Raw genomic sequence first — 14,695 nt, 5'->3', positions numbered from 1 at the left:
GGGAGCAGATGCTTAGTGACTATGTGCTGCTTGGTTGATCAAATGTTAGAGTCTGATTGTACCTCAACCATCATCCAAGATCAGAGGTCATCAAGTTCAACCTTCTCATTTTACAGCTAAGGAAACCAAGGCTCAGAGAATCTCAGTGTCTTGTTTAGGGGGGACACAAAAAGATCCATTTATTTGAAACTCAGTGCCCTTAAAAGTCTTAATTTTCTGAGTCTGTTCCTATCCTGGTCAGATCGCCACTGGAGAGGTTCTTCCCCAAGTTAGCACAGCTAGAATTTGAACACAAGTCCTGTGACTCCAAAGACATTGCCTTTTCCATTACACCTTACTGGCCTCTAGTTCAAGCATTCCATTTTGTAGCCCGTTCAATTTTAGGTGATCAGAAGTTCAGGACCAGTCACTTGGGCCCAGGTTCTGCTCTTTTTTTCATGGGAAAACTTTAGCTGCTGCTCAGCCAAAGACAACGGGGTCAATGCTGAGTTACTCTGGCCACTCTAATCCTGTAGAAATAGGAAATCATTGCACCAAGAAGCCATGGCACTCCAAAGCATTTGGTAATGGCTCATGTTACTTCCAGTCCTTAAATGTCTCAGGTCACCTCATAAACACTGGTTCTCACTGTTTCTATGTGAATTCATCTTGTACTTTATTCTGTTTCCCTCGCATTAGGATGTGTATGAAAATAGTCAAACAGATGGCTAACCTCGCCTGAGAGGCCTGCTGATAGGAATGTCGTCAGAGGCTTGATGGAGGGGAACCAGGCTCCAACGAATGGGTGGCCCTTGGGGGGAGAGAGATCTGTCGGCTCCTGTTTGAGATGTGATCTTTCTTCTTCCATCTCCAAAAATAATCAAGCATCATAGCTTAATGCAAGCGCTCCCTGCTAGGAAGGCATGAACTGGGAGGTGGATGAAGTCATGTCAGAAAAGGAGGGAGATGAGGACCCGAGAAGGCCTTGGCTAACTTGGATAGGTGGAGAGACCACTGGTCTAGGAGTCAGAATTCAGTCCAATTCCATCCATCCCCAGAAGCGCTGAGCAAATTTGGCCATGGTAGGTCTGTTGGGAAGGTCTTTCCTTGATCTAGGTCAGATGAATACAACCCAAATCCCAGGCTGCTGCCTCCTCCTGTGACACAGGCAAGTCACTTTCCCACTCTGCATCTGCTTCTTTTCATTTTTCTGTTTCTTCATTTCTAAAATGAAGAACTGAATTGGATGGTCTCTAAGGTCCCTAATAGTTGCACATCCAGGATTCTCTGTGCATGATGGGAAAGTCACTTTACTGCTACATGCCTCAGTTTGCTCCATAGTAAAATGAGGAATCTGGGCTAGACAGCATCTAAGGTCAAGGATCCCATAGACAGAACGGTCAAGTGCCCATTTGTGTTATTCTTTGCTCTGAGATGATGCCTAATTTATTCGCTACCTTATCCTCTACCCAGCTATACCTTGTTTCCATGTAGTTTGCTTTGTATATGTTTGCCTGCAAGTTGTCGCCCCACCCCTTCACTGGACGGAGGGTTCCTTGAGGGCAGGGACTGTCTTTTGCCTTTCTTTTTATTCCCAGCCCCTAACACACAGTAGGGGCTTAATAAGAACTAGCCGATTTGATTGACAATGCTAAAATTGATGGACCTTTAGTGCAGGTGGATATTCACCCTCAGACAAGAGAAAGCATGTGGCTGAATTGAGACAAATACCATCATGGTGGTGGAAGTGGGTAGGGGGAAAGGGAGGGAGGGTCAGGATATATCTGGAATATGATCCCCAGAGAGACAAGATTGGATCCCTGGAAGAGCCAAGATCCTTCTATGACTCTGTCTAGATCCTTCTGTGGCTTAGTCTGTAACAGAGGATTTCAAGTGTTGAATGGGATGACCTTAGGCCACAGCGGGAGGAGAAGTGGCCAGTCCAGTCCAAAGAAAGGCCCTCTCTAGACCTGCTGACCGGCACCCACCTGGAAGTTTTCCAGATGGATACACATAGGGGGGCAAAGGAAGACCAGTAGGAAGTACCCTCCTGCAGTGTCCTCAGTCAGGGAATGCTCAATTAGCTGTTTCCTGTGGCTCTAGTTTCTAGTTTCTAGTCATAGAAGGGGCAGCAGAATGAATGAATTCTGAGTAAGGAGGAGCCAGATCTAGAGCTGGAAAATCTAGCTGCAATAAATCAGTGGGTCTTTGGAAAGTCTCATTGGGTACCTACTACCTCCAAGTCTATGGACTGGGCACTGCAATATGAAGCCAAAAGAATGCAAAGCAGTCCCTGCCTTCAAGGGGCATGCATTCTCGTAGAAAGAATTGAACTGTAGCAAGAACAGCATACTCAGAAGAGTGGACAAGGAAGATTCTGCTTTACCTCATTTGACTTATCCCACCTGCAAAAGTGGTTCTGTCGGTTTCCCCATCTACTGGATGAGAAACCTAAACTTCCGACAGACAATGGCTTGGCCAAGACTGCACAACTCCCAAGCGGTCACCCTGGAATTCAAACCTTGCCCTTGTTGATTCCAAATCTTACACTCTGTCAGTGCCTTGGCTTCCATTTATGTCCATATACAACCTTGTTGGGAGAAACATTAACTCTCAAGGAAATCTGGGATGGCTCCTGATAGCCCTGAAGATAAAGACTTCTATGAGGCAGAGGCGAGGTGGGGGAGGCCCTTCAGCCCTACAAACATGTGGAGGTCAGAGAGAAACTGCCCCATGATGTAATAAGTAACCTAGGCTGACCACAGAGTAGTGGAAAGGATTGATGTGAACCACGGGAGGGAATGCAGTCTGAGGCAGGGGGTTAGGAGTTCCTTAGTGACCTGGGTTTGGAAAAGATTCTATTGGCAGCATTCTAGAGACTGGTACAGAGAGGGGAGAGGCTGGAGGTATAGAGCAAGGTTATCACAATCATTCAGGCAACAGAGGCCACAAGGGTGGAGACTGAGGCCTGAGTTCAAATTCCTGCTCTGACACTTAAGTAGTTGAATGACCTGAAAAAAGTCACTGCGGTTCTCTGAGCCTCTATTTCCTCATCTGCCAAGTGGAATGCTACCACCCATGGCTTAGGCCGTGTGAAGAAATTGCTCTCTAAACCACAGTGACCTACACATGAAAATTATTATTGTGACTGTCTAATGATCATTTCCAGTCCCAGGTCTTCCTGATGCCTTTTGTCTGGGCGGGGCCAAGTTGCTTTATCCTGCAAAAACTAAGCCAGGCTAAGCAAGTTGGTTCTCTTCTTTGTCTTCTCTCACTGTTGTTTAAATGCTTCTGGGAAAACACAGCTTGAGGCTTGTCTCCCATGTAGTCAAGCATTCAAGCAATGCCACTGGTGGAGTGTGTTATGTATTGAATGGCCCATCATCTGTTAAAGGGGCAGCAAAGAATCAGTTGCCATGCCTTTATTTGTTAAGAAGGTATTCTATGGCAGACACTGTGTGCTTGCACTGGGGACACAAGGAGCTTCTGGTACCTGCTTCTAGGAGCTTACAGTCCACTCCAAAGCCTCCTCACTCGGAATATCTGTCCGCTAGCTGTTCAGAGCATCCCACTGGGGAGTTCCTTCATTTTGAGGAGGAGCTCAGACTGAATAGCATTCATTCCCCTTCTGGCCTAGGTTCTGACCATTGGACTTTCCTGCATGAGTATCTCTTTCCCTTTGAACTCCCTTTTGTGTATTGTCTTCTATCATTAAAAGGTAGACTCCTTGAAGACTTGGTCAGCATTTAATAAATGTCTATTGCCTTACCTTCAAAAGATTGAAGAGAGCTATCACATTCTCCTAAAAATGGTCTTCCTTAGGATTCTCCATCCCCAGTTCCTTCAATTGATTCTCAGGTGGTAAGGGCCCTTCTCAATCTGCATTACTCACAAAAATTCTAGTTTGGAAATTATAGGGAGGTGGATTTGATCTCAAGGCCAAGAATTTTCTCACCATTAGAACCAACCCAATGTGGGATGGGCAGCCTTGGCTACCATCTGATTCCAGATGTCCCTCAGTCAGTTCTTCTCTGATTCTTTCCCAAGCCACAGTGCTCAAAACTGAACTCAATACTCCAAATGGCATGTGACAAAGGCAGACCAGGAGACTCCAGCACTCTGAAGCTGAGGACTGCTTACATAGCTGAGGTATTTCATTGGTTTGCTATGTTCTGGAATTCTTGACTCACACTTCTCCACATCACACAACATCTGGACTGATCCTAGCCCTGTGCTCAGGGCTTGATGATGCAGCCTTATTGATTTTCCCTCCCTTCCTCTCAAGTACCACATTCCTGAGGCTGGAAGCCAACCTAGCAATCCAAACTAATAAACATTTATAAAGCACCTACTGTTACAAATGAACCAATATAGACCAAGATGAAAAACATTTCCCTTAAATAACTTATATTCCAATAAGTGGGGATGAGAGTGGAAGAAAGGTGGACCTGTGATTTTATGCATTTTGATTAGTGTTGAAATTCCATCCACCAATTCAAATCTGCACCTGCTCTTTGAGTTTAGTGTTAGAGAATTACCTGGGGACACTGAGAGATTAAGTGACAGTCATTATGTCACAGGGAGGGCTTGGGTCTGTTCTTAAATCCAAGAAAAACCCTCTAACCACTATCTCATTACCTTTTCTTCGGTTACCAAGGAATATCTCATACTTCTTTTTTAATGCAGTCAGCTGCCCAACAGGAGTTACCTCTTGCTAATAAAATATTTTTTCCAAGGCAAGTATGGCTACATTTGGGTTATCTCTTTTTTTAATTTTATTTATTTAAGGCGATGGGATTAAGCAACTTGCCCAAGGTCACACAGATGGGCAATTATTGTCTAAAGGCCAGATTTGAACTCAGGTCCTCCTGACTCCAGGACCAGTGCTCTATCCATTGCACCACCTAGATGCCTCTATGATTATCTTGAAAGAGCAGAAGAGTCATGCCTGGCTAGCCAAAAAATCCCAAAACACTGAGTTTTTCCACACAGTAAAGACCAAAATTAAATGTGCACTGTCCATCTCTCAGAAAACTGCAATATATCCAAAAGATTATTGTTTTATATTTTCATTATTTGTTAATACTGGCTAAGTCTTTTGAGTTTTAACTATTTCTCTTGTGCAAAGGAAATAAATAGTTCTCCTATAATGGATAACTTGTTTGTATATTGAATGCCTTTTATGGAAGTGACTCTTTTAAGGGAACGCAGAGATGTGAGCTCTACTCAAGGTTTGTGGCAATGATTGTCCACATAACTCAAGGGAAAGGGTTGCAATGAATCCCTCCCATTGTTGGGAGCTAGACTATTCCCAGGATTAATCTGCAATGTGGGTGATTCCAAGGTCAGAGAAACTTTTCTGGAAAAAGGACTCCTGAGGTTCATGTGATTCTCTCATTCCACAAAAGAAGAGAAGGTTTTGATAGAAACTATTATTGGGACCCTGGAGAGCATGAAGTCTAGAGGGTGAGTACTTCTAAACCATGTGGGCAGTAGGGCATGGAGCCAAGAGAACTAATCTGATCTTAGGCTCCATTAGGGGACACATATCCAGGAATAAGTAGGGAATAGTGCTCCTGTACTCTGACCCACACAGAGCCAGCTGATGGGCCACAATCCTGTTCTGGGGATCACATTTGAGAAATAATTTTGATAAAAGGAAGGTCCTTGAATGCATATCATATGAGGATCAACCAAAGTAACTGGACTGTTTGGCCTGGAAAACAGAAAGCTCAGAGTGGGTAAGGGGGGAGGGGAACATGCCATAGTCTGATTATAGAAGTAATTAGTCTTGTTCTGTTATACTCCAGAGGCCAGAACTACGGGTAGTGAATGGCAGCCAAACACAAGTAATTGAGGTGAACTGTGTAAAGTAAAATTATCCCAATGATCAGTTATTGGAAAGGAAAATGGGAATGGGTAGCCCTGTATCTTTGGAGGTCTTCAGTCAAAAACTGGATGATGACTTATTGGCAGTGTAGAGAGCAGTCCCTTGTTCAGGTGCTGAACTCAGAGATTCTGTGATTTGGACCAATTTCTAATAACATCAGGCAGTTTGGAGATGGGGGAGAGCCCCCAGCATTTCTATTTTCCATTTCTTACAACCCAATCATTATCTAGCTAGAGTAGGGCTTCTTAGCCTTCTTAGAATCCTTTGTGGACCCCTTGGGTAGACCAGTGAAGCTGATAGATCCTTTCTGTGAATAACCAAATATATACAAAAAATACAAAGAATCACAAAGAAACCAATTGTAATGAAATAAAGTGGTCCACCATGATGCTACAAATCCAAGGACTGTTCAAGGGCCATGGAGGTCTCTATTCCAGAGTTAGGGCATCATCCCAGAGAATCTCAAAGCAAGTAAGCTGAAGATGACCAGGGAGCTATTCTTACTAAGGTCAATGACCTTAGGAGAGCAGGATTGTATCTAAGAAGTCCCATTCGCTCTGTAGAGTTATAATATCACATTCAAATGACGCATAAAAAAAGAAAACCAGGATCAAAGTAGTTTTCATGTATTATGGACCCATTAGATATGGTTTATGCCTCTCAGACTCCACAGACATGACTTCTGGTGTGGATCCAAGGGTCTGGAAAAGGATTTGGCCAAGCAGGTGAGTCATGTGGGCCAAGCTACTGGAATTTTTGGCCGAGAGACTGGAGTACAGTCCCTTGGCATCACCAACAAGAGGAAGCAGTCAGGGTAATTAGGAACTGTGGTCCATATGTTCTTTCTCTCTATCCCATGAATAGGAGACAGCAGGACCTCTGTAATCCTACCTTTACCCCATCTACATTTCCTTGTTGCCAACCATGGGGTTTGTGGAGAGTCAGGAATTATCAAGGACGTTGCCTACCTGTGGTCTCTCATTTGGACTTACCTCTCAGATGAGCTTGTTGATCTGTTCAAGAAGTGAGGATGAGTTTCAGAATCCCCCCTCCACAACACAAACACACACACACACACAGACATACACACATACACAAACACGCACACACACACACACACACACACACACACACCTCCAAGAAATAACATTTGAAGAGGTAGCCTGGTGTAATGAACAGAATCCTGGGCTTAGACACAAGAATCAATCACTCAGTTCATTAACAAGTATTTATGGACCATCATCTATGTCCTAGGCAGTGTGCTAGGTGCTGAGAACTAAAAGATAAAATTGAACTTCCCTGCCCCTAGGGAACTTATCTTTTCTCTGAGGAGAAAACATGTACTCAGACAATTACATACAAAATAGAAAGTTGCTTCTCTCTCTCTCTCTCTCTCTTTCTCTCTTTCTCTCAGGTTTTTGAAGGCAATGGGTTAAGTGTCTGAGTCTGGATTTGAACTCAGGTCCTCTTGATTCCAGTGCTGGTGCTCTATTTACTGCACTACCTAGCTTCCCCTATAGGTCATTTTTTGATGACTCCCTCAAAGCTAGGGGATCATGAAAAGTCTTGGGTAAGAGGTGGTCCTTGAGCCGAACCTCCTTGAAAGGGAAAGAGAATGTGGGGAGAGAAGAAGGCATTCCAGACATGGAGCCCAGCATGGACAAAGACTGGCAGTAGGGAGCTAAAACTTCATATGAGAGTAGCAGCAAGAAACTCCATTTAACTGAACTTGAGCTAGGGTGGTCTGGGATCTTAGTGGAACAGCAGCAACATCTTCCCAATCTTTAGCCTTCTGAGACTCCCGAAGTCCCCTTGCCTCCTGCCACCATACCATTCTCCAATAGGCACAAGATACCTCACTGAGGAGGAATAGCTGACCTCTCCTCACTCCACAACCGCATGGCTAAGGTGCTGATGCCAGATCTCTATGAAAAACTCCAGGATAAGGCTACATCAAGTAGCTTCACCATGGGTGGTGTCAACCAGACCGATGTTGACAGTCTTCATGACTGTGGATTATGTTCCTGAAGATGAAGAGAGCTATAATGTGTTCAAGGTGATGTTTGATCTACTCATTAAGGATCAATATGGAGGCTACAAACCTTCAGTTGAACCTAAGACTGATCTTAAGCCTGAAAATCTTCAGGGTGGAGATGACCTGGCTCCCAATTAAGATCTTAATTCTTGTGCTTATAGTGGCCTCAGGTTCTGAGGATTCTGCCTGCCCCCACATTTTAGCTGGGGCAGTGCTGTGCCATAGAGAAGCTCTCTGCAGAAGGTGACCTGAATGGGAGGAACATGACCAAAAAGGATCAGCAGCAACTATTAATGACCATTTCATCTTCAACAAGCCTTTCATTCTACTCCCCTTGACTTCTGTCATGGCCCAAGACTGCCTTGATGGCAGGAGAATTTGGCACAATGACAAGACCTTTCTGGTGGGGATCAATGAAGATGATCACCTGAGGGTCTACTCCAAGTAGAAGGGGCTTACATGAAGGAGATATTCACATGCTTCTGCACCAGGCACATCCAGAATGAAATCCTTTTTAAGACCAAGAACTACAAGTTCATGTGGAACCCCCACCTGGGTTACATCCTGACCTGCCCCTGCAACCTGGGCACAGGTTCCCCACCTGGACAAGCATGAGTTGTGGAAGAAGCTGAGGTTGCAGAAGCTGTGGGTGAGATGCCTCCATGTCCAGTGCTGACCAATTGGGTTCTCAGAGGTGGTGCTGCTGCAGATGATGGCAGATGGTGTGAAGAGGCTCACTGAGATGGAGGTGCTCTTCCATCAATGACCTTATGCCAATCCAGAAATGAGCAGTTGTCCCCCTGAATTTTGTGTTTCCTAATTTATTGAATAAATGAATGATTGAATGAACTATCTTTTCCTGCTATGATGCCCTGGGGGATGGGGACTCTGGATGCAGCCCACCTAACCATGCTATAGAGAAGTCTTCCTTCCATCCTTCTATAATAGGGTTTTAGTTTTGATGGTTGAGGTTGCTGAATGCTAAAATAATAAACTACTATTTTGGTCTAAAAAACTCATTTGACTAGACCATAGAATGATGGGAAGTAAGTAACATGTGATAATCCACAAAAGTTAACTTAGACCCACATTGTGAAAAATTTTGTTATTCTTCATTCTCAACACCAGGGTGACAACTTGCAAGTGAACTGGATTTAAGTGAGGCAAAGCCCAGAAAGTTGTCAAAATCTCCTCACTGTCTTAGAAATCTGAATCTCAAACAATCTCAGTCCCCACAGGCCTTTCAGGAGCTCATATTGATAATTTTGTTCCTCCTTTAGAGAATGCCTCCAGTTTGCAGTTCTGCTGAGGGCCTCAATTTGTCTGAAGATATAAGGCCTCCAGACTGAATATTTTTCACATATTAAGATAAAATTAAATTTCTGTAATATCCCATCTACAATATAATACCTAAGACAGGCCTAATGAGAAAGAGAGAACACTACTTATGACCTAAGGTGAACTATTAGCTATTCGCAGGAAGCATTAAAAAATAATATAAAAAGCCCAGCAGGTCAGTCATGGTGGAAATGTTTTTCTTCTAACCAATCTCCTTCCTCTTTAAGTGGCCGGAAGTTGGCAGCAGTTGACATCAATCCATTGCTAAGAAAGGCCCAGAGTCCCTGCAGTGATCCAGTCCACTGGCTGCTTCCCCCACCCCACTGCTTTGGCCTGGCCAACATCCTGTAATTCTGTTATTAAAAGTCCGGCAGCACATGACTCTTGCCAAATCGGAGGGGAGAAGCTGCCGGGAAGGAATAATTCTGAAAAGATCATCTGTGAGCATTACCACAAAGAGCCATTAGTGGTTGAGGGGAGCAGGGAGAGAGAGAGAGAGAGAGAGAGAGAGAGAGAGAGAGAGAGAGAGAGAGAGAGAGGAGGAGGAGGAGGAGGAGGAGGAGGAGAGATAAAGAGGAAGGAAGAGAGGCAGGGTACCAGGAGCTCTCCCCCCCACTCTCCTCCTCTCCTTGGCAGGTGCTCCTGGTAAAACCACCTGAACTCTTTGGGCCCTCCTCCTCATTTGCTCTAAAGATTTTTGATCTGGCCAAGGGGAATAAACAGATGCATCTGTATGGCTTTGGGATAAAATAAACCTATTAGGCAACCTCAACACATGGACATGGAAACCCTGGGGGTTCTACAAGAAAGGCTAGCAGGAAGCAGCCTGAATTTGGTAGAGCTGACTTAATAGAGTCAGTCCACTTGGGTCTCATCAATTCTCCTTCCTAGCCTTAAGTCAGGGGGTCAACATAGCTGTGAAAGTTGGCTTATGAGGGGCTTTTGGTTTGTTTGTCCTCTCTTTCTTTGGCCTTCCTGTTCAGTGCAACATTTTCTTGGGTTCAATGACCATGTAAACCCACTAAAGTCTTCCACTGATCCCATGAGGTGAAATAGGCATGCTGAATTCCAAGGGCTCCCATCCAAGTACTGAGTTCCTTTGCATTCCAAATAATTTATTAAGGACCCTTTTATACATCCAGTGCTGTACTAGATTCTTGGGGTACAAAACCAAAATGCAATTCATGGTCCTTCTCGGGGCTGAAGGGGTTTCCATTGTATGTCTTGTTGTTCAGTTGCTTGAATTATGTCTGATTCTAGATATTGGGGTGGTCTGCCATTTCCTTCTCCAGTTCATTTGACAGATGAGGCAACTGAAGCAAACAGGGTGCAGGCAGGAGCTAGAAAGTATCTGAGCCCAGATTTGAACTTAGGAAGAAGAGTCTTCCTAACTCCAGCCTTGGTGCTCTATCCACTTGCTGCTTAACTGTCCCACATATCAATGAGTAAAGCATTAACAATTAAAAAGGGCAAATGTGGCACTGAACAGAAAGACCAGAGAAAGAGGGGACAAACTGCAGACCCTCATAAGCCAACTTTCACAACTCTTTTGGCCCCTGGCTTGAGGCATGGAAGGAGAATTGATGGGACCCAAGTGGACTGACTCTATTAGTCAAAATTAGAAGGATTGATATATATGATTAAAGAATCACAGGTCCAACTCCTTGTTGCACAGAGGAAATAGAGATGCAGAGAAGCTCCTTGACCAAGGTAGTATGGTTATTATGTGGTAGAGAGATAACTCAAACTTTCCTTCCAAATACAGGGAGCTTTCATTTCATCATGAAGCCACCTGAGCTGGTCCATCATCTTTTCTGGCCTTTCATAATCTTACTGATGATTTTTGTCACCAGTCACCCATTTCTCCTCTGTCTTTTGGGCACCCACCACTGCCTACAATCCACAGATCATTGTCTGTACATTGTCAGGACCTTTTTGGAACCAAAGGCTTGGCAACCTAGTTTTCTCCTAGTTGGGCAGGAGGATGTATATTCCAGTACTAGCTTTAAAAGAAGAGTTCATGTCTCTGTGTGTGTGGTGGTGTGGGGGGGGTACCTCCTATCTTGGGACTAGGCACTGGAGCCTTGAAAGGCATCTGGGGCTTGGGTACTGGGTCAGACCCCAGACTGCACCAGGAAATGGGGCCAGTTTGCTGGAGGTGAGATGATTCACTGCCCAAATCTGACTTATGATTAGTTTCTCAGAGAGATGTAAAATGCCCACATACCTTTCTCCCTAGAGTTCAGGAGACCTGGTGAATAAAGGTTCCACAGTTGATGACTCCAATCCATTGGACCATATGAACCCTCTTTAGAAAGGGATTTGAAAGAGGCAATCTGGGCCCTGCTTGGCCTCACACATGCAGAGAAGTTGAAACCCAGTCTCTCCAGAAAGGTTTGGGACCCCTGCTAGAGGTCTAGATGAGGTTTACTTTCTGATGGTGACTGCTTCATATTTTTCATATTCCAGTCACAGTTTGGACATTTAAGTTACAATAAAAAATCTGTGGAAAATATTTACCACAGTTTAGTTACAGGGAATGGATTCAGGAAGTATTTGCTGTCCCAGCTGAGAACAAACATCTTTGCCTCAAGCCCCCCAGGATGTGTTTATATCCTTCTGCAGAGGACTTTAAAAAATGCAGCCCTCTTATGTTCTGCCTGGAAGACCTGGATTGTATTCCAGACGTGTGATTAAATTTTTAAGGTTATGTTCTCTCTCTCAGCTTTTTCTGTCCAACTTTTCTCTTTCTTAGACTCAGAATCATAGACAAGAAAGAATTGTAGGGACTCTGCCCAATCCCTCCCCGAGGACGGAACTGTTCTAATTTTTATCTTCGTCCCCCCAATGTCTAACACAGTGCAAGGGACACGCTTGCTCAGTTGCTCCCATTGGGTTTCTGCTATTTGGGGTAACAAGAAACTTAGAATGAGAGAAGTCCCAGCTTCTTCCCCTTCTCAGCTGGCAAGTCAATCAGAGCTTTAGTGGCAGAGTGGGACAACCACCCAGACGAGGCCCCAACATTACTAAAATCCAGGTTGATTCCTAGCCAAACATTTTCTGTTACCAGATGAATAAAATAATGGCCACTGGAATCAGAGTCAGGAGGGAGAGGTTAGATTCTAGGGTAGGACATGAGGAGGGGAGGGTGCGGGTGGGAACCCATTTTGAACTTCTTAAGGTCTATATACCCAAGGACAGAAAACTCCACTCCATGGGGTGCAATGCCCCTTTTAGATAGGTCATTTGAGGTGGGAAGAGGCTGCAATTTTTGTCCCCTGCATATCCAGTGTTGGACTTTTGCCACCTGCCAGGAGAGAGAATTAGGTTCCTTAGACATAACCTTCCCTGGGATGACTTCTCTGTAATAGGATTTTTATCTGTGCTTGGGTATGTTCACAGAATCACCAAAAAGTGATATTTACTATCTTCAGAATGATGCAAACCATTTTGTTAGATTTATGCTCTGGAAAAATGGGAGAAAGTACAGAAGGACTTTTGCTAAACTATAAATGACTTAAAAAAAGTCTCAGGAATTAAACTTTAATTTTTTTAACTCAATTTTATTTTAAGTTCTGAATATTCTTCCTTTTCTTCCCCTCCCCCACAGATTGAGAATTAAGAAAAACATATGCTGTTCCTTGTCGGCATAGGCAAGTAAAACAAATCCCTACATCAGCCATGTATATATGTGTATAGCTGTGTTTTCCATACATGTATATCCATGGCATATAAAATTACATACATGTACAGAAGAATATTGGATATATGTAATACAAATATATCTGCCCCAACCCATGTTCTAACTCCTTCATCTCTCTATCTCCTGGTGAGTCTCATAGTTCATCATGACGTTAATGGACCTATGGTGGCTTCCATTGTATTGATCAGAATACTGAAGTCTTTCAAAGTTGTTAGTTTTTGTATTATTGTATTATTGTATGATTTGAAGAACTCATCTTTTAGAGTGATGCCAGACTTGGAGTTGGGAAGACCTGGGTTCAGTTCAATTCAACTCAATAAGATTTACTGAAGGATTCAATTCCTAGTTCTAAGACCTAAGGCGACAAAGATGACAAGTCATCTTTGGAGAGTTTTGGACTCTTGCTTTCAGATACTGTGGAAACTAGGGTAAATCATCCAACCTTCTTGAGCCTCAATTTCCTTGTCTGTTAAATGGAGACTACCACCAACTTCTCAGGGTTGTTGTGAGGGTTAAACGAGATAATAATCGGAAGGTTCTCAGCAGAGTGCCTGTCACGTAGCAAGAGCTTTAGAAATGTGAGCTATAATTGTTGATCATTATTATTGCAGTGTCAATTATCTTTTTCTGCTCATTTTTTCCCAATGGAGTTCAAAGAGAAACAGTCCTAGGACAATTCATTAAACTGCTATTATTCCTTTCTTTTTCCATTTTCCTTATACAGTGGCACACACAGGTGGATAAGGAGACAACTTTTGACAATTAATAAAGTGCTTTGGGATGACAGCTTATCTTTTGTCCAATTATTGAAAATAACTTTGAGACTCAAGGTGAAGACATTTCAGTGGAGAAGCTTGAGCCTTACCTTTCATCCACCTCATTTTGATCTCATCAGGTAAGTGCGTTTTTCAGATTTTTTATTCTATAAGGTTGCTGAGCATTGGGGATGGGAAATAGCCATTGAAAATGTTCTTTTTTTTTTAAAGAGTCAGTGTTCTCTCTGAGTGATTATGGGTAACATTTGGGTCTGCAATGGTGACTTGGTTCTACTTCAAATTGCTAGTGGAGGTCCCCAGACATTTGGAATCTTTATAGTGTGGGGATTTATCCACTAATATTCCACAAAAATCACCAATTTCTGATGTATAATTCTAACCACTAGATTTTGTTTTCCTAGGGATTTGGAAGGGTCTAGGTGGGTGTGGTCTTTAGGAATCTGTTGCACAATTTCAACCATTTGATAATATACATCATTTATTAAGTCTGGTCTCCTTAAGGAAATTCCATTTAAACATTTAGTGTGATGGTCTTGTCCTTGATGCCCATCATAAACTGCCCCATTTCTACAAATCCAGTCATTTGACTCTTGTTTGATGTCACACATCAGTGACCTATAGCAGACCTTTCATGTTATTATTGACATTCTTTTGATCTTAGATACCTTGAAATTCAGGTTGAACAGTCCTGTTGTCCCGTTTTAAATGTTCCTCTCCCAAGTCTTGGAATAAGTTACCCAGAAAATTGTATTAGTTGTTACATTGAAGGTTGTAGGGAAATATAATGAAAGGCTTCCATGCAAACCAGCCACATTGAAGTCAGAGATCCTGAGTTGGACTCTTAACTGTACCCCTTCCTTGCTATATCACAGCCTGGTGCTTTTTCCTATTGGTGTAGGAGCACAGAGGTACCTTCCTGATAAGGGAGATGAAACCATATCCAAAGGTCAAGAATCTCCCAGCAGACTTATCAG

Source organism: Macrotis lagotis, chromosome 5 (assembly GCF_037893015.1).
Source record: "Macrotis lagotis isolate mMagLag1 chromosome 5, bilby.v1.9.chrom.fasta, whole genome shotgun sequence".
NCBI lineage: Eukaryota > Metazoa > Chordata > Mammalia > Peramelemorphia > Peramelidae > Macrotis > Macrotis lagotis.
This window is presented reverse-complemented; position numbering follows the sequence as displayed.